The following is a 24,000-nucleotide window of genomic DNA, read 5'->3' on the forward strand; positions in this document are numbered from 1 at the left end:
TTTGGTTTGTCACTTTAAATAATTTATTTTTGTACTTTCTTTGTTAACATGTAATCACACTGAAATGTGGTGTTGAATTCAACTGTTCATCCAAAAAAAATAAAAGTGAGTTGTTACCTCAGAAATGGTTTGTTTGTTTGTTTGTTGTTATAACTATAATTTACAATTTAAAACTCTAAATAATTTTACATTATCTTAACTTAAAAACTAATGTCAAGACTGATTTTAACTTAAATATGTAGGTTGAAGCCAATGATTAGGACAAGTGAACAAAACTCATAATGTTTTGTCATCTGTATTTTAAACTTGCATTTCTAAGTTGAAACAACAAGCATTACATAGTCATATCAACCTGAAAACAGGAATCCAAAGCAGAACTGGACTTAAAGTAATGAGTTGAAGTAAATAGTATTTGTAATTTGATTTTACTTGAAACTTTAAGGCAGCTTTTTAACTTAAGTTTTTGAGTTGAAGCTGATAAAATTTTTTACAGTGTAGCCAGCAAAGTGCCCCCACAGAATAAGGGACCCACAGGACACCTTATCAATAAAAGTACACACATACACACACTAACCCTATTTCCAAATAAATAAATAAATAAATAAATTTTGATGGTTGAAATATGCAGTAAAAACAATAAAGTTGTTGCAGTTTTGCAAGTAAAATTTTGCTCAGCTTTGCTTGTTATAAACAGTACATGGTCTCAGTTGTCTGATTCTTCTCTTAATGATGTGGCATGCAAGTGTAATAGGAGACATACACCGATCAGCCATAACATTAAAACCACCTCCTTGTTTCTACACTCACTGTCCATTTTATCAGCTCCACTTACCATATAGAAGCACTTTGTAGTCCTACAATTACTGACTGTAGTCCATCTGTTTCTCTCATGCTTTTTTAAGCCTGCTTTCACCCTGTTCTTTAATGGCCAGGGCCCCCACAGGACCACTACAGAGCAGGTATTATTTGGGTGGTGGATCATTCTCAGTACTCCAGTGACACTGACATGGTGGTGGTGTGTTAGTGTGTGTTGTGCTGGTATGAGTGGATCAGACACAGCAGTGCTGCTGGAGTTTTTAAATACCGTGTCCACTCACTGTCCACTCTATTAGACACTCCTACCTAGTTGGTCCACCTTATAGATGTAAAGTCAGAGACGACCACTCATCTATTGCTGCTGTTTGAGTTGGTCACCTTCTAGACCTTCATCAGTGGTCACAGGATGCTGCCCACAGGGTGCTGTTGGCTGGATATTTTTTGGTTGGTGGACTATTCTCAGTCCAGCAGTGACAGATGTTTAAAAACTCCATCAGCACTGATGTGTCTGATCCACTCATACCAGCACAACACACACTAACACACCACCACCATGTCAGTGTCATTGCAGTGCTGAGAATGATCCACCACCCAAACAATACCTGATCTGTAGTGGTCCTGGGAGAGTCCTGACCATTGAAGAACAGCATGAAAGGGGGCCAAGAAAGCATGCAGAGAAACAGATGGACTACAGTCAGTAATTGTAGAACTACAAAGTGCTTCTGTATGATACAATGGACAGTTAGTGTAGAAACAAGGAGGTGATTTTAATGTTATGGCTGATCAGTGTATATCTAGACTGCAGCCAAGCCAGTCAAGCACATACACTCTTTGTCTACAAAGCCACACTGTTGTAGTACGTGCAGCCCTGTGTTGGTGAAATACTGTATGAGTGTAATTTAAATGTGTTCCACTTATAGGAGGTGTCATATCCTACTTATGTATGTTTTTTGTTTATCCTCTTTAACCCTTACTCTAAGTGTTATATCTGTGAGAACAGCTGGGGAGGAAGTGATGTCAGTTAGTAAATTGTTATGTCCATCTGTTGAAGACTTGGTGTTATGACATGTTTTGGCTACAGGATGACAAGAAACACTATTGGTACAAAAACATGCACATGATTGCTCCCATCCAGATGGAACCCGAAGGCTGACAGTGCATCATCTGAGCAGAGAAATCTGCTTATCGGACACTGTAAAAAAACAAAACAATAACTGCTTGCTGGTTGCCACATATGTCTTTGCACAGAAATATGTCAGCAAAATCAAACAAACCCGCTCAGTCTATTGTTTCACTTTTATAGTTAATAAAGCGTCAACAAAAACAGGTCGAGAAGGTCTATACTGGCTTCAGATTTCATAGGTTGGCAGTTGTGTGTTACAAATGCAGGAGTAAAATGTATTTAAAATACAGCATATTTATATATGATGCAAATCTAAACGCAAATTGGTCCCACAAAGGCTCAGTCTTTGCAAGCAAAGATGGGTTGTGGCTTACCAGTGGCAATCAGGCAATCACCATCACAATCAAAGACTGCAAAGATTTATGTATTTTACCATCTACCGTACATAATATTGTCAAAAAATTCAGGGAATCCGTGCATGTGGGGCAAGGTTAGAAACCACTGTAGAATGTGCATGGTCTTTGAGCCATCAGACAGCAATGCATCAGAAACTGTTATGCTATTCTGATAAATATAGCAACAAGAGCTTGGAATTACACCGTTAACACAAAACAGTCTGGTGTATTAAGAAATGCAACCTGAAGCTCTGTTATGTTATAAAGAAAATCAACACTGACAGGTTCTCTGGGTTCAAACTCATCTTAGAAGTAAGAACATGTACTGTAATAAAGAAAGGACTATCCAGACAGTGAAAGATGCAAAAGCCAACATCTGTCACGGAGTGGAGGTGCATCAGTAAGACTTGTACATGTGTGATGTACTGATGGAGAGATATATTTTGCCATCAATGCCCTGTGATGGATAAATTAACCAGTAAACGTAAGGCACTTGAATGCTACATGAATTAAGAATGTTAAATCGCTATGCACAAACCTCAAATTTTGAATTTTAAAGCAAATTGCATATTACACGGGAAACGGCTTATTTCACGGTTCTTGACACGATTTTGACGGCTGTGAATTAGTTCTAAGTTTTATAGTTACATAGTCTATCTAGATACATTGCAAGATCATCATTATCATTATTATTATTATTGTTTTTTTCATTTAGAAAAAAAGGATTAGGAAAAGATTAGTGTCTGTGGCAATAATGTTATACACTATATTGCCAAAAGTTTTCACTCACCTATCAAAATCATTGAATTCAGGTGTTCCAATTACTTTCATGGCCACAGGTGTATAAAACCAAGCACCTAGGCATGCAGACTGGTACGTGGTATTGTGATAGGATGCCACCTGTGCAACAAGTCCAGTCGTGAAATTTCCTCACTACTAAATATTCCACAGTCAACTGTCAGTGGTATTATAACAAAGTGGAAGCGATTGGGAACGACAGCTACTCAGCCACAAAGTGGTAGGCCACGTAAAATGACAGAGCGGGTCAGCGGCTGCTGAGGTGCATAGTGCGCAGAGGTTGCCAACTTTCTGCAGAGTCAATCGCTACAGACCTCCAAACTTCATGTGGCCTTCAGATTAGCTCAAGAACAGTGTGTAGAGAGCTTCATGGAATGGGTTTCCATGGCCGAGTAGCTGCATCCACGCCTTACATCACCAAGCGCAATGCAAAGCGTCGGATGCAGTGGTGTAAAGCGCGCCGTCACTGGACTCTAGGTCCAGTGCAAGACATGGACAAAGCAAGGTCCATCAAGACATGGATGAGCGAGTTTGGTGTGAAAGAACTTGACTGGCCTGCACGAAGTCCTGACATCAACCCGATAGAACACTTTTGGGATGAATTAGAGTGGAGACTGTGAGCCAGGACTTCTCGTCCAACATCAGTGTCTGATTTCACAAATGCGCTTCTGGAAGAATGGTCAAAAATTCCCATAAACTCACTCCTAAACCTTGTGGAAAGCCTTCCCAAAAGAGTTGGGAAAGGGTGGGCCGACATCATATTAAATTAGATTAAGAATGGGATGTCACCCAAGTTCATATGCGTGTGAAGGCAGACGAGCGAATAATTTTGGCAATATAGTGCATGTACAAAACATGTAGGTTCATTTCTTCCCCTTTACAATCCCTAAGTAATGAAATATAGCAGCAATCTTATTTTATTTTTATCTTTAGTAGCAAGATAATCTTGATACGAATTACAGCTATAAAGCTCCAAATCCACCTGGAAAATCTGGGTGGAGGACAGAAATACAAGCCTCACAAAACGCCTGCTTGCAGCTTGACATTACACGGCTTCACAGAGGGTTCTGACTAATCCTCTAAGCTCATTTCCTTTAGCAGAGGATGTGTCTTTACAGATATGCAGCACATGGCTAAAAGTATGTGGACAGCTAAACACTATATTCATATCTGCTTCGACAGTTAATTCTAAACCATCAGTCTCAAAAATGGAACAGTAGCTCAATTCGTTAAACTAGCAGCGTGCTTTCAACCATTTCAGCTAATGCTTGGAATTACGCAAGGTGATCTTGTGTGAGGCATGTCTTCTTCTACCTTTTCAACAGCTGACATTTGATTTGCTATGAGCTGTGGTAGCTCAGTGGTTAAGGTACTGGACTAGCAATCAGAAGGTTGCCATTTCAAGCCTCACCACTGCCACTGTTGGTCCCCTGAGCAATGCCCTTAACCCTCTTTGGTTTGTTTCCTAATAGAAACTGGAACATGATGCAAAACCCATATAATTTTCTTATGAAAATATGGATATTTTGCATCATGTTTCAAGATGCAAGAATGCATGATGCAAGAATATGATTTTCCTATATAAACTATATGGATATTTAGCAAAATCGTGTTCAGTCATAACTGTGAGTCACTTTGGATAAAAATCTCTGTTAAATGCACAAAATGTAAATGATTTCAAATGAAATTGGAAGTACAGATCTCGACACACATAAGAGCTCAGACTGCCATGTTGAGGCTTACCATCAGTGTGCATGTGCCAGATATTTTTAGAGTTTAACCATTCTAATCCAAGCAGCAAAACTTGTTTGTTTGTTTTCTTATAGAAACTCAAACATGATGCAAAACCCATATAATTTTCTTATGGAAATATGGATATTTTGCATCATGTTCCAAGATACAAGAATGCATGATGCAAGAATATGATTTTCCTATATAAACTATATGGATATTTTGCATCATGCTCCAGTATAAAAGTAAAACTTTGCCCACCTTTTTATGAAATCTATACTACTGTTTACACAGAGCTTTAATATATCAACTGTATATAATACTTTTAGGAAGAAAAGGAACACCTTTATATGTCATATACACATACAGTTTGAACCAGCAACCTTCTGATTACTTTTCTAGTACCTTAACCACAACTTAATCTACAACTGCCTCACTATTGGTTAACCACTGACTAATTAGGGTTATTCATCAGACACTGGAAAAAAGTTGCATCCCTATTTGCTGTGGAGCACACTGTTCACTTATTGCATGAGGGTACCAATCTGCAGCTCTCTTGTTCTGTACAAGGCTGTACACTTGATTTAATATGACTGTTAATACTAAGTGTGTTTAAAATTTTGTTCTTTGTTTTAAAGGGAAGCCTCCATCATCTTGGCCATGTGCTTAGACTCTACACGTTTGTCAATCGGTAGAAATGTATCTTTAACTATGATAAAAATACAGACCTACTGCTCGACCCTCTTTGTACTGTTCATTTTTTTTTTTTCATTATATTTGTGTGGTTTCCTTCGGGTGCTCTGGTTTCCTCCCACAGTACAAAGACATGCAAGTGAGGTGAATTGAAGATACAAAATTGTCCATGACTGCATGTGTTTGATATTAAACTTGTGAACTGATGAATCTTGTGTAACGAGACTACCTGTCCTGTCATGAATGCAACCAAAGTGTGTAAAACATGATGTTAAAATCCTAATAACTTCATAAATAACAGTATAGAATCAGAACCAGACAGTCTTTGGGAGAACTTAGATCAGTTGCCATCCAGAAATACAGCATCTTGATTAACACCAACATTTAATCCGGTGATATCCTAAACTTAACTGACCCAATAAATATGATCTACAAAAAAGTGTGCATTAGATTACTGAAGTCATCAGTAAAAGCAGCAAAGAGATAAGTATGTGCACATCACTGAGAATCTGCCCCTAAAATTAACAGATTAATGCAGAATGAAAGATAAAATTTGCTCTTTTGACCACTTCTTAATACGACTCCATTAACTGTAGGATTTCAGCCCATGCCATGTCATTAACGAGACATGATCCATTAACGAGAATCTAGATGATGAAATGTCATATTCATTAAAACTAACTCTGCATTGGAAATTTCTAACTACAACCCCAAATCAGAAAAAGTTAGAACAGCATGAAATTTTTTCCAAAAAGACCTGGAATGCTGATTCGTCTGACCAAAATACACGTTTCCACTGTGTGATGGTCCATCCTAGATGCCTCCGAGCTCAGAGAAGTCGACGGACATGGTTAAGTGACATTTGTGGCTTAAGTGGCATTTGTGCATGTAATTGTAGTGCTTGACAAAGGTTTGCCAAAGTAATCCCTTGCCCATGTGGTTATATCAGCTATTGTGCAGTGGTGGTTCTTGATGCAGTGCCATCTAAGGGATCGAAGATCACGAGCGTTCAGCTTGAGCTTGCACCCTTGGGTTTTACGCACTGAAATTCCTCCCGATTCCTTGAATGGTTAATGATATTATGCACTGTAGAGGGGGAAATATGCAAATCCCTTCCAATCTTTCTTTGAGGTACATCATTTTTAAACATTTCAATAATTTTCTCACACATTCGTTGATAAACTGGAGATTCTCTGATTATCTTTTCTCATCAAAGACTCAGCCTTTCCTGGATGCTGCTTTTGTACCAAACCATGATTACAATCACCTGTTGACATCACCTGTTTGAAATCACATCATTATTTAGTTTTTTCACCTCATTACTAGTCCTAAATTGCCCCGTCCCAACTTTTTTGGAATGTGTTGCAGGCCTGAAATGCAGGAATGGAGGTATATTAACAAATGAAATGAAGTTAAGCAGACAAAACATGAAACATCTCAGGTTCATCCAGAGATGGGGACTCGAGTCTGAGTCGCACGTAAGTCACACACACAGCGACTTTAGATTTGACTCGGACTCGTTTCAAATGACTCGGATTTGGCTCGTAAAAAATGACTAGTGGACAGCAAAAGTCAGCAACATTAGTTATGTGTGACAATCATCAATGTTCCAGCTTCCGGCGAAGTGATGAAGCGTCACTCTCTACTTAAAATGGTGGAATACCCTACATAGTGCACTTCACAGTAACAGATAATGTGAATAGAACGCGCCTACAGAATTGGCGCTAATGATTTTAAGAACCGCTTTCTGAACCAATCAAACCTTCTGATTGTAATTTGTAGTAAGAAATGCTGTTATTTGCATTCATTTAGTTTGCAGCATCACACAGATGATGTGTCAATGAAACGCTTGATTGGCTTTCTAATGAGTTAGTGTTTTACTTCACAACCGGGAAAAGTTTGGAGGTTTTTAATTATAAGCACATTTACAAAATAACGGATTATATTTCTAATGGGACAACACAGTTATAAATTTATTAGCATCTGGAACAAGGTAAGGTAAGCAGTATTATGGATTTTTTGCTGTGTTTGGGATTTTGGCCGCTGTGCAGTAATTTGCAATGAAAACAAAACGTCAATTTAAGCTTTTAACTGGTACCTAGGAAAGTAAAGGCACTAAGTAAAACGCCAAAATACAGTCGCTAATCTGTTGTTGTTTTTTTTATCTGAACTTATTTACATATTATTTGTTTATTTCTACGCTATACTTGCAATATATGTTTATTATGTGTATATTATATTGACTCAAGCTCTAGTCTAAAGACTCGTGACTCGACTCGAACTCAAAGTAAATGTAAGGAACACTGCATTTTATTTTATTTGCATTTTCCATACTGTCCCAACTTTTTCTGATTTGGGGTTAAATAAATGCAAATAATTGTTAGAATAAGAAATTACAATCATAAATGCATCACATTACCCTCTGGTTTTTCAGAGAGGGAAATAGATGGAGCATTTCTCTTCATTAACCAAATGCATTGACAGGAATGACAGGATGAAGGTTACATTCTGAGTTTTTTTAAAATATCAGGCTACGGCCAGAACAATGTTAAGAACATATGAAAGTCAGAGTAAGAACATATGAAAGTCAGAGTTAGAATAGCTGGCAGGTGCTTTCAGGCTTTTTCCCAATAATACAGAGGTCATGATTTCAGCAATCTCTCCTTCCAACCCTACAGCTCACTCTGATCACAAATGCTTAACTCACAAACAAATATCCCGAGGCCCTGCTTCCTTCTGTACATGCTCCTGCAACCCCGAATACCTGCAAAGGCAGCCTGAATAAATGGCTCGGAGAAAAAAAAGTGACATTTTGATGACTATCCAATCTGGAAGATGTTGTACTCCAATCTGAGAGAGATAGCACCTTTACTCCTTCATCTGATATTTTACCTTTCTCTCAGTGTCTCTCGGTCTTTCTTTCTCTCTTTCTTCATTTGTACCTAATTTCCCTGTTGTCATCCTGTGACTTGGCAAATGTCAGTGAGCTGTATGATCTTTCACTCCTGGCTTCTATATTTGCAGCTCTTGTATCTGCATTGCTGGTTTCTCTAACCGATTTCAATGCTGATATTTTTAATAATTCGCTTCAGGTGGTGGTTTTTCTACACATCATGGTTTCTTATTTACAGTTTTGCCTGATCTGTTCTCTAAACCTGTAAACTATCTCCTTGTTTCAACACTGACTGTCCATTTTATCAGCTCCACTTACCATATACTTCTACAATTACTGACTGTAGTCCATCTGTTTCTCTGCATGCTTTTTTTTAGCCTGCTTTCACCCTGTTCTTCAATGATCAGGACCCCCACAGGACCACCACAGAGCAGGTATTATTTAGGTGGTGGATCATTCTCAGCACTGCAGTGACACTGACATGGTGGTGGTGTGTTAGTGTGTGTTGTGCTGGTATGAGTGGATCAGACACAGCAGCACTGCTGGAGTTTTTAATTACCGTGTCCACTCACTGTCCACTCTATTAAACACTCCTACCTAGTTGGTCCACCTTATAGATGTAAAGTCAGAGACGATCACTCATCTATTGCTGCTGTTTGAGTTGGTCATCTTCTAGACCTTCATCAGTGGTCACAGGACTCTGCCCATGGGGTGCTGTTGGCTGGATATCTTTGGTTGGGGGTCTATTCTCAGTCCAGCAGTGACAGTGAGGTGTTTAAAAACTCCATTAGCATTGCTGTGTCTGATCCACTCATACCAGCACAACACACACTAACACACCACCACCATGTCAGTGTCACTGCAGTGCTGAGAATGATCCACCACTCAAATAATATCTACTCTGTAGTGGTCCTGGGAGAGTCCTGACCATTGAAGAACAGCATGAAAGGGGGCTAACAAAGCATGTAGAGAAACAGATGGACTACAGTCAGTAATTGTAGAACTACAAAGTGATTCTATATGGTAAGTGGAGCTGATAAAATGGACAGTGAATGTACAAACAAGGAGGTGGTTTTAATGTTATGGCTGATCAGTGTGTATGTATGTATATGATTACACAGCAGATTTGCCTCCATGTTGCTTGTATTAATATCTGTAAAATAAAATCTGTGCTTTTGGCAGGTGCTTAAAATCCTTTCACAAAATCACATCAAATGAATGCCAAAATTTTACAAAGCTTTTAAATAAATGTAATTCAGAACAGCACAAGTCAGACTTTGTTCCTTTAATTTCATTAAACTGAGCCAACAGATGGTCATAACAGAGTCTTGGCACCTGGAATTACTGAAGCTTTACAAGCACAGTGTAGGGAAACAACGTTCACATTGTCTGTGCTAATGGGTAATATGTAACGATGACTAACTGTGTCAATCTGTTATGAAACCCATTAACGTTACAGGTAATATTCCGTAATTTGGATGCACTGCAGTCTACTGCCGTAAGAATGGTATAATATTATACATTACAGTACTTAAAATTCTATTTATTCTTATGAGATCCTAAGGTAATCTTGATATATGGGAATAATTTGATTGCTAGCTCAGATTGCTTGCTATGCTTTATTCAGAGTGGAGTTAAAGAAAAAAATTTTCACATTAATGGTTAGCCTTAAGACTCGACTGCTCTGCTAGACAACAAAATCTACATCTTATTGTTTTAATATACTCACACTAGCCTAAATTGTGTCTCCTGGCAAATAGCTTTGATGTAATAAGGTTTACTTTAATATGTGCACATTTAATAAGTCTTTATGTTACATAACTAAGACTGTAAGCAAGTCTGAAACTGTTTTTCCACTAATGAGGCTGAGGTGAACGGAAATAAATGTATTGTAAATGTATGTTTTTAGCATAGTGCTGAAGTTATGACATGATCTGTACATCAGCCATAACATTAAAACCACCTCCTTGTTTTTACACTCTCTGTCCATTTTATCAGCTCCACTTACCATATAGAAGCACTTTGTAGTTCTACAATTACTGATTATAGTCCATCTGTTTCTCTGCATGCTTTGTTAGCCCCCTTTCATGCTGTACTTTAATGGTCAGGGCTCTCCCAGGATCACTACAGAGCAGGTATTATTTAGGTGTTCAGACCACTACAGTGACACTGACATGGTGGTGGTGTGTTAGTGTGTGTTGTGCTGGTATGAGTGGATCAGACACAGCAGTGCTGCTGAAGTTTTTAAACACCTCACTGTCAAAGCCGGACTGAGAATAGTCCACCAACCAAAAATATCCAACCAACAGTGCCCCGTGGGCAGCGTCCTGTGACCACTGATGAAGGTCTAGAAGATGACCAACTCAAACAGCAGCAATAGATGAGCGATCGTCTCTGACTTTACATCTACAAGGTGGACCAACTAGGTAGGAGTGTCTAATAGAGTGGACAGTGAGTGGACATAGTATTTTAAAAACTCCAGCAGCGCTGCTGTGTCTGATCCACTCATACCAGCACAACACACACTAACACACCACCACCATGTCAGTGTCACTGCAGTGCTGAGAATGACCCACCATCTAAATAATACCTGCTCTGTGGTGGTCCTGTGGGGGTCCAGACCATTGAAGAACAAGGTGAAAGCAGGCTAAAAAAGTATGTAGAGAAACAGATTACAGGACTACAGTCAGTAATTGTAGAACTACAAAGTGCTTCTATATGGTAAGTGGAGCTGATAAAATGGACAGTGAGTGTAGAAACAAGGAGGTGGTTTTAATGTTATGGCTGATCAGTGTATAAATATAATATATTTTGGCTAAAGAGACATAACAGATTTAAACAGACTTTTGTAACAATAGAATTTTGTAAAAAAGATGAAGTAGTTATATAATTATCTATATTTTTGCTTTATGACATTTTACTGTGATTAATGTACCTTTTTACCAGTTAAATATAACTGCTCACCTGATGTATTGAAATTAAAAGAAATTGCTTTTCTGAAGTAGCAAAAGCTCCACCTAGGAAAATCCTAATGACGTCAGAGGTGTACAATACATGCAACAAAATCTGATTCTATAAAATAACCAGCTATAAAATAAACCTTTTTAATATAAGTGCTTTAAACACTCACAGTTCTATAATATGCAGAAATGCCAACTGTTTTGCAGGCTGTTCTAACATGGCATGTAAGGAACTATCTATTTTAAAAGCCAGAATTGACGGTCTGTGTCTGTAGTAACATGTCATTCTAGTTCAGTATTTGAAATTGGTAAACTCTGTCAATCTGCAACTGCTGTGTGTGTACTGTATCTAGTGCTCTACATTACAAATGTCATTGTTCTAGAACATCTGATTATTAATAAAACACTGGTTTTCAACCAACCTAAACACTGCCACATCACCCCACTGCTGCGTTGTCTACACTGGTGTCCTGTAGCTGTCCACATTCAGTTTCAAACGCTAATGCTTGCATACAAAGCCAAAATGGACCAGCTACCTTAAAGAACTCATAAAACCCCACTTTGTAGACAGGCATCAAGGCTCTTCTCTGTACTAGCACTCAAGTGATGGAATGTACTTCCCGTCTGTTCGAACATCTGAGTCTCTTACCATATTCAAAAGACGATTAAAGACCCATCTCTTATTAAGCACTTAAGCTAAGAACTAACATGCACTTACTAATCATCTACATAAAAAACAAAATAAATCAATCAATGCATTTAGCGACCCAATTACCCAATTGCGTTATGCTTCTTCTCTACTGGTGCTGACCCCCGCCCAGCTTGAGGGGAGTGAACTGACACGTGAGCAGTAGCCAACTGCATTTTTTTTCGCCTGCACGAGGCAAGTTCATATGCGGACCAGCCTTGTGCACGGAGAGCCACACCCTGAACAATGCATTAATCCTATACTCTGTGCAGACGCCATCAATCAGTCAGCAAAGGTCGTAATTGCATCAGTTATGAGGTCCCTATCTGGCTCCCTCCCTGGATGAGCAACAGCCAATCGTTGTTCATGTGGTCGCCCAGCCCAGCTGGATTGCAGAGCTGTGATTCTTTAGGATGTATTGGAAATCCCAATACCCAATAGCGTATTTTACCGTTTCGCCACCTGAACGGCAGTGTAAAGTATGACAAGTTTACTTTTTACCATAATATACCATAATAGGTATTGCATAGTCAGGTACAGAGGTGTATAGTCACTGTGGGTGCAATTCACTGAGTGATATGTATAGAAAACACCCTTAAAAGGACGTCAGTCCATCACAGGGCAAACACACACTCACACATTCATACCTAGGGCAATTTTTGTATCACCCATTAACCTGACTACATGTCTTTGGACTGTGGGAGAACATGCAGATTTCACAGAGAAAGGACCAAGATCGCTGTCCTAGGAATCAAACCCAGGACCGTCTTGCTGTGAGGCTACAGTGCTACTCACTGAGCCACCGTGCCGCCCTAAAACACAGCATATAGAATGCTGTTTAAGACAGCGATTTATATTTCATTACACGCTCAAAGTATTTATTCACTAGCATCTAATACTTAATGTAAAGTTTTTACATAAGAATTAGAATTTTACTGCATTTAATTTGAAAATAACTCGTTTATGTATCACTGGACTGATAAATTGCATTTGACACTCTTCCAATCTGATCCACTGACATACTTCATACTGTGAACATGGATTATAATGATAACTGACAAGACACAGATTTATTACAAGAATATAAGACCCTAAATGGCTAAAAGCCCACGCCATCTCGTTTCAGATAAGTTGTTAACAGTACCTTTCAGGAACTTGAGTCCATTACTGTCAGGATGTCAGGATCAGATAAGAATTGTGTATCAGCTAATACTCAGTATCAGATAAAAATAGTTATAAAGTCATAAGGGTCAATGTAGCAATTTAACAGAGACCTGTATAACTGATGAGCATTATTGGCAGGGTTCACATATAAAGACACACCAGTGCATCACAAAAAGAGCTGACTTTTTATGGCAGCTAATTTAAAATATTTGCATAGTGAAGCAATAACAAAAGAAGGTAACATAAAAGAACAGAATTATCCAGAGGTTTAAGTGATTTTGAAATGATGGCACTGCTAACTATTTATACTTGAGGTCAATTTAGAGTAGGCTAATTTTGAAAACATTACTAGAAGAATCAGTTTATTGGAAAATACAATTATGCTTGGAACAGTTGAAGGTAAAAGAGGATGAGGACGGCCAGCAACAAGATGAATGGATGCAATTAGAGTAACATTAGAAAAAGCCATTAAGAAACTTGCAGAACCAGGCAAAAGACCATATGGTTGCTAGGATTTAAAAACACTTTATTATTATTATTATTATTATTATTATTATTATTCAAATGACAATACTAATACACTATTAATACTAATAATAATAATAGTAATAATTTAATATTATTAATAATAATAACAATAGAATGAATACTAACAATTAATACTTATAATAATAATAATAATAATATTATAATTAATAATACTACTAATAATAATAACTACGTTTTCTACTACTAATGAAAATAATAATATAATTAATACTAACAATGAATAACAAATAATTATTATTATTTTATTAATAATAATAACAGTAAAAATAATAATAATAATAATATAATTAATAATACTTAACAATTAATTTTACTACAACTACTACTAATAATAATAATAATATAATTAATAATACTAATAATAACTACTTTAATAACAATAATAATAATATAATTAATAATAACAATTAACAACAAATAATAATTATTTTATTAATAACAACAGTAATAATAATAATAATTACAATAATTAATTCTACTACTACTACTACTACTACTACTACTACTAGTAATAATAAGTCATAATAATAATAATAATAATAATAATAATAACAGTAATAATAATAACAATAATAATAATGATGATATAATTACTAATACTAACAATTCATTCTTTTTTACAACTAATACAAATATTAATATAATTAATAATACTAACAATTAATACTACTACTACCACTACTTCTAGTAATAATAATAATAATAATTATTATTATTATTATTAATAATAATAATAACAATAATAATAATAATAATAATAATAATAATAATAATAATAATATTTAGACAAGCAAAATAGATACAGAACATGCAAAACTTTTCACAGATTAATTAAACCCAGGTCCTTAGGACTCATTTCATATGCGGCATCCACTACACCAGCTGTGCCACAATGCTGAGGCATTAGAAGTTGAGGTGTGCACAAAGTTTTCCAGATTCCCAGATGATGATGACCTTTAATAGGATAATTAAAAAGAAAAAAGTGCTAATAGAAAAAAACACACAATTCACCTTTACAACCAGTTTATAACCTTGTTAACAGCAACAGAAGTATAAATGCCCAGCGGTTTAATTAAGCTTACTGTTAATCTAAATGCTAATTAAAAAGAAGAAAAGGTAATTAATTAAACGTTTTTTCTTCTTCTTCTAAATGGAAAGTGAGTGCATTTGAATATATATGTGTTCATGTATGCATGAGAGAACAGTAAGATAAAAGCACAGGATGGGGGGGGGGGGGGGCTCACTGGTTGAAGGTTAATAAATGGTTGTACTCGTGGCATAGGTGTATTTTTGAAGCTGGAGCTGTAATAATGGCATGCTGAATGTGACCTACATGTTTTATAGCGCAGATGGAGCAGAGCGGTGTGGGATAGCAGCGTTTATGAAAATGTCACATTTTTAATTTCCATCCTGCCTTTCACTCTCATGCCATATGGAGAGAATAAGGAAAGCTAAAACCTACTTACACATACACATGCTCTAGTATTACTGTCTTCAAGAGACATTTTTAGTGGTGTAAACTGACACATTCAATTATATACACTGACCAGCCATTACATTAAAACCACCTCCTTGTTTCTGTCCATTTTATCAGCTCCACTTACCATATATAGAAGCACTTTGTAATTCTACAATTACTGACTGTAGTCCATCTGTTTCTCTGCATACTTTGTTAGCCCCCTTTCATGCTGTTCTTCAATGGTCAGGACTCTCCCAGGACCACTACAGAGTAGGTATAATTTGGGTGGTAGTTAATTCTCAGCACTGCAGTGACACTGACATGGTGGTGGTGTGTTAGTGTGTGATTTGCTGGTATGGGTGGATAAGGCACAGCAGTGCTGATGGACTGAGAATAGTCCACCAACCAAAAACATCCAGCCAACAGCGCCCTGTGGGCAGCATCCTGTGACCATTGATGAAGGTCTAGAAGATGACCAACTCAAACAGCAGCAACAGATGAGCGATCGTCTCTGACTTTACATCTACAAGGTGGACCAACTAGTTAGGAGTGTTTAATAGAGTGGACAGTGAGTGGACACTGTATTTAAAACTCCAGCAGCGCTGCTGTGTCTGATCCACTCATACCAGCACAACACACACTAACACACCACCATGTCAGTGTCACTGAAGTGCTGAGAATGACCCACCACCCAAATAATACCTGCTCTGTAGTTGTCCTGGGAGAGTCCTGACCATTGAAGAACAGCATGAAAGGGGGCTAACAAAGCATGCAGAGAAACAGATGGATTACAGTCAGTAATTGTAGAACTACAAAGTGATTCTATATGGTAAGTGGAGCTGATAAAATGGACAGTGAGTGTAGAAACAAGGAGGTGGTTTTAATGTTATGGTTGATCGGTGTATATGTGAACTGAGAAGCCTTGAGCAGAGGCGTCTTTGTCCACTTATAATGAATTTTGGTGTGATGGCAAGATATTTGTTTGTATTACAGCTAGTTAGAATTGGCCACCCACTACCAAAAAGTGAGCTGGTAGTCATTTCAAACTTGGTCTTGGTCTTATGACATGTGGTCTTGATATTAGGTCTCTAAATACTATGGTCTTAGTTGTCTAGGCCGTATATGTCATGTTTATTTCTCAATTTCAAATGAACTAAAATCCCTGGCACTTAATTTACTTCAAACAGTTGGGGCCAGATTTAGCAAGCTGAGGGACGAGAGGGCGTCACTAGACAAGGACGGCGGTGTGAGGAATGTTAGAGGGTCTGGCACCTCATGATCTACGTATCATCTTTTGGACCAATGTGACCTAGAAAAGTTTTTATTCTATTTTTCACTATTAGCTGTGAGTCAGTGGTTTAGTATTTTGATGGGTGTATTTGGGACACGTCTAAAGAAGGATTCATATATTACAGGACATAAGGGAACAGAACATCACACACACACACATAATGAGTATAGGGCTCAGGACAATGGTCAACCTTGTTCTTCACTATTGATGACCCTCCTCTCTCCATTATTTCTTTGCTATGCTTTGTCAGTTCTTTCTTTCTTGTGTCCTACTTACTAGAATTTATGTATTAATATTTACTAACTGCTTCTTCTGGTCTATCAGGATCATGGTGGGTCGAGGAGCAATTGAACACACTACAGGGTGCCAATCAATCTCAGGCGGGATTTAAAGTTATTTTAAATTATTGCCGGTACTACTACCATAACCTTCATCTCCTCATGCTTCCTGTAGCTTCATGCATCCTTGAAAACTATTAATATTTTAATACCTGTTTGAAGTAGAAAGAAATTTGGAACATTTGACATTCTGCAAAGCAAAAAAAAAGTTTTAATAGCGAAGGTGCAACCATTAATAATAAATACAAATAATTATTTATTACTTGTTCTGTACTGGTGCAAATGACATTAATATCGTCTCTGGTCTGGTTGCTAAAAATGGAACGTATCACAGGCACTGTGTTTAGGAAATAAATAAAGACAAGCATGTGCATTTACATGCTGTATACATTCGTTACATTGCACGGGGGCGGCACGGTGGCTAAGTGGGTAGCACTGTCGCCTCACAGCAAGAAGGTCCTGGTAGGTTTGATCCCCAGGTAGGGCAGTCCGGGTCCTTTCTGTGTGGAGTTTGCATGTTCTCCCCGTGTCTGCGTGGGTTTACTCCGGGTGCTCCGGTTTCCTCCCACAGTCCAAAGACATGCAAGTGAGGTGAATTGGAGACACTAAATTGTCCAAGACTGTGTTTGATATAACCTGAAATGATGAATCTTATGTAGTGAGTGGCTACCGTTCCTGTCATGAATGTAACCAAAGTGTGGAACATGACATTACAATCCTAATAAGCAAACAAACAAACATTGCACAGTGGCTCAGTGAGTTGCATTGTCGCCTCACAGCAAGAAGGTCCTGGGTTCGATTCCCAGGTGGTGCGGAGTTTGCATTGGGTTTCCTCCAAAAGACATGCAAGCGAGGTTAATTGAAGATACAAAATTGTCGGCCACTCAATTGGCACAGTGGTAAAACACGCTAGCACACCAGAGCTGACATTTCAAACTCGTCAGTTCAAAACTCAGCTCTACCATCCGGCTGGGCTGGGCCGATACATGAACAACAATTGGCTTGTTGTTCATACAGGGAGGGTATAGCGGGATAGAGACCTCATGACTGATGCAATTACGACCTCTGCTGACTGGTTGATGGCGTCTGCACAGAGTTGAGGAATATTGTGATCAGGGTGTGGCTTTCCATACAAAAAGCTGATTCGCATATGAACTCGACTCATGCAGGCTGCTACAGCACATGTGTCGGAGGGGGAGCCTCACTCTCCTCAATCAGCAGTGGAGTTCAGCATTAGTAGAGGAAGCTTAATGCATTCAGGCAATTGGATATGACGAGATTGGGAGGAAAATTGGGAAAAATACAAAAAGGGGGGGTCTTGGTCCATTTCTAAACAAATTCTGGTGCAATTCATTTCCGGTGTATCTTGCTGTGTTTCCAGTTAGTTAAATGCCAGCAGGTATTTGGTTCACATAGGGCAGAGCATAGCGGTTATTATTTGCAAGCTTTCACAACAAACATTTGCCTGCCAAAATCCCACAGCACTGGATATCGGTCAGCTGCTGCACGGCAAGCTGTCGCTAATGTTAACTTGCAGTAATGAAAGGCAGCTGGGCTCGGTCCAGCACAGGTTAAAACACAGCACGGACGGTTCAAAAATGATTCAGAACGACTTTAAGGTAATTGATAAGGAGATGACGTTAGCAGCTGTGTTTTCTCGCTGAAAGGGCGACTGTGGCTGGTTTTGAAGTGGGTTTGGGCAGGCAGCTGCTCTACTTTTGATTCAGATCATTTAGCAGTATGAAGTACCAGACTTCTCTGGTCTACTTTCACCCCTGATCTCAGCGCAAGACACTCTTTATATAATTCTTCACTTCCACCCAGAGACAATCTATAGCTGGCAATTTACAATGTCTGTTTTTGGGAGGTGATAAAAACCTGTAACATGCTTGCCATGCTGTTCAGGGCTCTTTGACTTACCAAAGGTTACACATGAAAATAAAATGGGTAAAAAGTCAGCATACATTTTTTATTTATTTATTTATTTATTTATTTATTTATTTATTTATTTATTTATTTATTTATTTATTTATTTATTTATTTAAGTAAGTGGCATGGTGGCTTAGTGGGTAGCACTGTTGCCTCACAGCAAAACAATCCTGGGTTCAATTCCCAGGTGGAGGTTCTTTTTGTGTGGAGTTTGCATGTTCTCCCAAGTGTCTGCATGGGTTTCCTCCGGGAGCTCTGGTTTCCTTCCACAGTCCAAACACATGCAGGTGAGGTGAATTGAAGATACAAAAATGTCAGTGACTGTTTTTGACATTAAACTTGAACTGATGAGTCTTGTGTAACCAGAAATTACCTCTCCTGACTAATAAATAACAAATCTTGTGTAACCAGTAAGTGCCTGTCCTAACTAATAACTAACTAATCTTCTGTAACCAGTAACAATCTTTCCTAACTAATAATTAATCCTTTGTAACCAGTGACTACTTGTCCTAACTAATAACTAATCTTGTTTAACCAGTAACTATCTGTCCTAACTAATAACTAACTAATCTTGTGTAACCAGTAACTACCTGTCCTAACTAATAACTAACTAATCTTGTGTAACCAGTAATTACCTCTGTTAACTAATTACTAACTAATCTTGTGTAACCAGTCATTACTTCTCCTAACTAATAAATAACTAATCTTGTGTAACCAGTAACTACCAGTCCTAACTGATAACTAATTCATCTTGTGTAACCAGTAATTACCTCTCCTAACTAATAACTAACTAATCTTGTGTAACCAGTAATTACCTCTGCTAACTAATTACTAACTAATCTTGTGTAACCAGTAATTCCCTCTCCTAACTAATACATAACTAATCTTGTGTAATCAGTAAGTACCTGTCCTAACTAACTAATAACTAATCTTGTGTAACCAGTAACAATCTTTCCTAACTAATAATTAATCCTTTGTAACCAGTGACTACTTGTTCTAACTAATAACTAATCTTGTGTAACAATAACTACCTGTCCTAACTAATAAATAACTAATCTTGTGTAACCATTAACTACCTGTCCTGACTAATAACTAACTAATCTTGTGTAACCAGTAACTAACTGTCCTAACTAATAACTAACCAATTTTGTGTAACCAGTAACTACCTGCCCTGCCATGAATGTAACCAAATTGTAACCAAAACATGACGTTAAAAATCCTAATAAAATAAAAAATAAAATTTAAAGTTCTTTGACCACCCAAAGGTTATACACGGGTCTTGTTTAGTTAGTTTGTATAAGCTTTATGTTTATTTTTTGGCAGATTATAACTGTTTCGCAACTTAATTGCTTACTTAAATGGTGCGATGAACACAACAGTTAACAGGTTAGCACCTAAATGTGTGTGCTACCAATATAACATTATCAGAGAACAGCAATGCAGCAGCTCTGCTCTTATTTGTGTGTAAGAGAACACACACAGTGCAGCCTTATGGCCTCCCATCTTTAAAATCCGCCACTGCAAACACTAATGAGCTAAAAAGTATGCATGGAGCAAAATGTAGTTAGTGCTTTTTCTCCAAGGAGGCCATTGAGCTTTGGAGATGAGGTTTGAAGGGTTTATATGAATAAGCAACCTAATTATATTCAAAACCAATCCAAACTCTAACCTAATCAGTTAAACAAGGTTCCTGAAATAAAAGGGTGTTATCATAGCTAAGATAATAATTATAATAATATATTATATATTAGGATTAATAGAGCAACACTCTGATGTCTACTGTAATACAGGTACATGTTTCACCTGCAGAGATAGTTTGTAGATCACTGCTCAGATTGTGGGAGAGACTCTTATATATAATATTGTTTTATATTCAGAAAGAAAACTGAATGCACTTATATGTACATTAAAACCACCTCCTTGTTTCTACATTCACTGTCCATTTTATCAGCTCCACTTACCATATAGAAGCACTTTGTTGTTCTACAATTACTGACTGTAGTCCATCTGTTTCTCTGCATGCTTTGTTAGCTCCCTTTTATGCTGTTCTTCACTGGTCAGGACTCTCCAAGGACCACTACAGAGCAGGTATTATTTGGGTGGTGGATTATTCTCAGCACTGCAGTGACACTGACATATGGTAGCTGTGCTATCAGCCAGACAGGGGTCTACATACAGACTTAATTAGCTATGGCTGAGGGAAGATTGACAAGGCCTCGCAATAGACTGGCGCCCAGCAAGGGGTGTGTTGCTGCATTGCACCAGTGATTCCGTGAAAGATGAACCGAGATAAAAGGGTAGTGAAACGTGAAGAAAAATAAATAAATATGGCAACACGGTGGCTCAGTGGGAAGCACTGATGCCTCACAGCAAGAAGCTCCTGGGTTCGATCCCCAGGTAGGGTAGTCCAGGTCCTTTCTGTGTGGAGTTTGCATATTCTCCCCATGTCTGTGTGGGTTTCCTTCAGGAGCTCCGGTTTGTCCCCACAGTCCAAAGACGTGCAAGTGAGGTGAATTGGCGATACAAAATTGTCCATGACTGTGTTTGACATTAAACTTGTGAACTGATGAATCTTGTGTAACCTGTAACAACCTGTTCTGTCATGAATGTAACCAAAGTGTGTAAAACATAACATGACGTCCTAATCAATAAATAAATAAGATAAAATAAATAAATACATCAAAAAAGATCATTTGCAAATATCATGTATGCTGAAATTTACCTGTCTTCCTAATTCTGTATTGAAATGTTCGGTATTTATTATTACTATTATTATTTTTTACCTTTTCTGAGACCTTTATGGGAAGTGATTACTACAAGGTTATCACTTTCCATAAGGGTTTTAGGATGCATTAATAATCCTGCAGTTGCCTGTCATCTTCCATTAAACGCCATTTCCCGCAGTAATAAAAGGGCAGGCAGTTTGACCCTATAACCACATTGTGAATCTAACCTTATTGCAAAGGCTGGTCCAACATATGCTGCCCTGTCAAGTTTATATAGAACATGTGGGCAAAGTTTTATTTATTTTAACTGAAATTGTCTTATGAAATGACATCATGTCTGATCACTTATATTTTGTCAGTCCTATATTTTGGCCGAGCCCCTGTTTACAACAATGATATTGGTTGACTTTTGAATTGGAAGTGTAGGTAGGGTTGTGTCTGTCTGTCTGTCTGTCTGTCTGTCTGTCTGTCTGTCTATCTGTCTATCCATCCATCCATCTATGGCAATGTTGGCTCAACTCATTGCGCAATACTTGTCTCATAAGTCACTTTACTATTTAATAATAGCTGTAACTGTAGCCTAGAGGTAAGGGTACTGGACTAGTAATCAGAAGGTTGCTGGTTCAAGCCCCACCACTGCCAGGTTGCTGCTGTTATATTATTCATTTATTAAAACTACACTGTAGAGGCTTGTGTGTGTGTGACTTGACGGACTCCATGTACAGTGCCTTGCAAAAGTATTCAGCCCCCTTGAACTTTTCAACCTTTTGCCACATTTCAGGCTTCAAACATAACGATATGAAATTGTAATTTTTTGTGAAGAATCAACAACAAGTGGGACACAATCGTGAAGTGGAACGAAATTTATTGGATATTTTAAACTTTTTTTAGAAATAAAAAACTAAAAAGTGGGGCGTGCAATATTATTCAGCCCCTTTACTTTCAGTGCAGCAAACTCACTCCAGAAGTTCAGTGAGGATCTCTGAATGATCCAATGTTGACCTAAATGACTGATGGTGATAAATAGAATCCACCTGTGTGTAATCAAGTCTCCGTATAAATGCACCTGCTCTGTGACAGTCTCAGAGTTCTGTTTAAAGCGCAGAGAGCATCATGAAGACCAAGGAACACACCAGGCAGGTCCGAGATACTGTTGTGGAGAAGTTTAAAGCCGGATTTGGATACAAAAAGATTTCCCAAGCTTTAAACATCTCAAGGAGCACTGTGCAAGCGATCATATTGAAATGGAAGGAGTATCAGACCACTGCAAATCTACCAAGACCCGGCCGTCCCTCTAAACTTTCAGCTCAAACAAGGAGAAGACTGATCAGAGATGCAGCCAAGAGGCCCATGATCACTCTGAATGAACTGCAGAGATCTACAGCTGAGGTGGGAGACTCTGTCCATAGGACACAATCAGTCGTACACTGCACAAATCTGGCCTTTATAGAAGAGTGGCAAGAAGAAAGCCATTTCTCAAAGATATCTATAAAAAGTCACCTGGGAGACACACCAAACATGTGGAAGAAGGTGCTCTGGTCAGATGAAACCAAAATCGAACTTTTTGGCCACAATGCAAAACGTTATGTTTGGCGTAAAAGCAACACAGCTCATCACCCTGAACACACCATCCCCACTGTCAAACATGGTGGTGGCAGCATCATGGTTTGGGCCTGCTTTTCTTCAGCAGGGACAGGGAAGATGGTTAAAATTGATGGGAAGATGGATGGAGCCAAATACAGGACCATTCTGGAAGAAAACCTGTTGCAGTCTGCAAAAGACCTGAGACTGGGACGGAGATTTATCTTCCAACAAGACAATGATCCAAAACATAAGCAAAATCTACAATGGAATGGTTCACAAATAAACGTATCCAGGTGTTAGAATGGCCAAGTCAAAGTCCAGACCTGAATCCCATCGAGAATCTGTGGAAAGAGCTGAAAACTGCTGTTCACAAACGCTCTCCATCCAACCTCACTGAGCTCGAGCTGTTTTGCAAGGAAGAATGGGCAAAAATTTCTGTCTCTCGATGTGCAAAACTGATAGAGACATACCCCAAGCGACTTGCAGCTGTAATCGCAGCAAAAGGTGGCGCTACAAAGTATTAACGCAAGGGGGCTGAATAATATTGCACGCCCCACTTTTCAGTTTTTTATTTCTAAAAAAAGTTTAAAATATCCAATAAATTTCGTTCCACTTCACGATTGTGTCCCACTTGTTGTTGATTCTTCACAAAAAATTACAATTTCATATCGTTATGTTTGAAGCCTGAAATGTGGCAAAAGGTTGAAAAGTTCAAGGGGGCTGAATACTTTTGCAAGGCACTGTATTTGTCTTATTGCAGTGTTAGTTGCTACAGCTATCTATTATATGTAAACTACAGGAACTGTTTAGTTTTAGTTGTGTGTATTTGTACTGTTAATTCTTTGTCCTAAACACGTCCTTAA

General features: G+C 38.1%; 1 protein-coding gene across 3 annotated transcripts in view; it reads right to left on the minus strand.

Annotated features, from left to right (window-relative positions):
• The window catches only part of tafa3b (TAFA chemokine like family member 3b), a 208,692-nt gene that overhangs the window by 52,957 nt on the left and 131,735 nt on the right, over positions 1-24,000 (minus strand). The window lies entirely within an intron of this gene.

This window comes from Trichomycterus rosablanca, chromosome 7, assembly GCF_030014385.1.
Source record: "Trichomycterus rosablanca isolate fTriRos1 chromosome 7, fTriRos1.hap1, whole genome shotgun sequence".
NCBI classification, from domain to species: domain Eukaryota; kingdom Metazoa; phylum Chordata; class Actinopteri; order Siluriformes; family Trichomycteridae; genus Trichomycterus; species Trichomycterus rosablanca.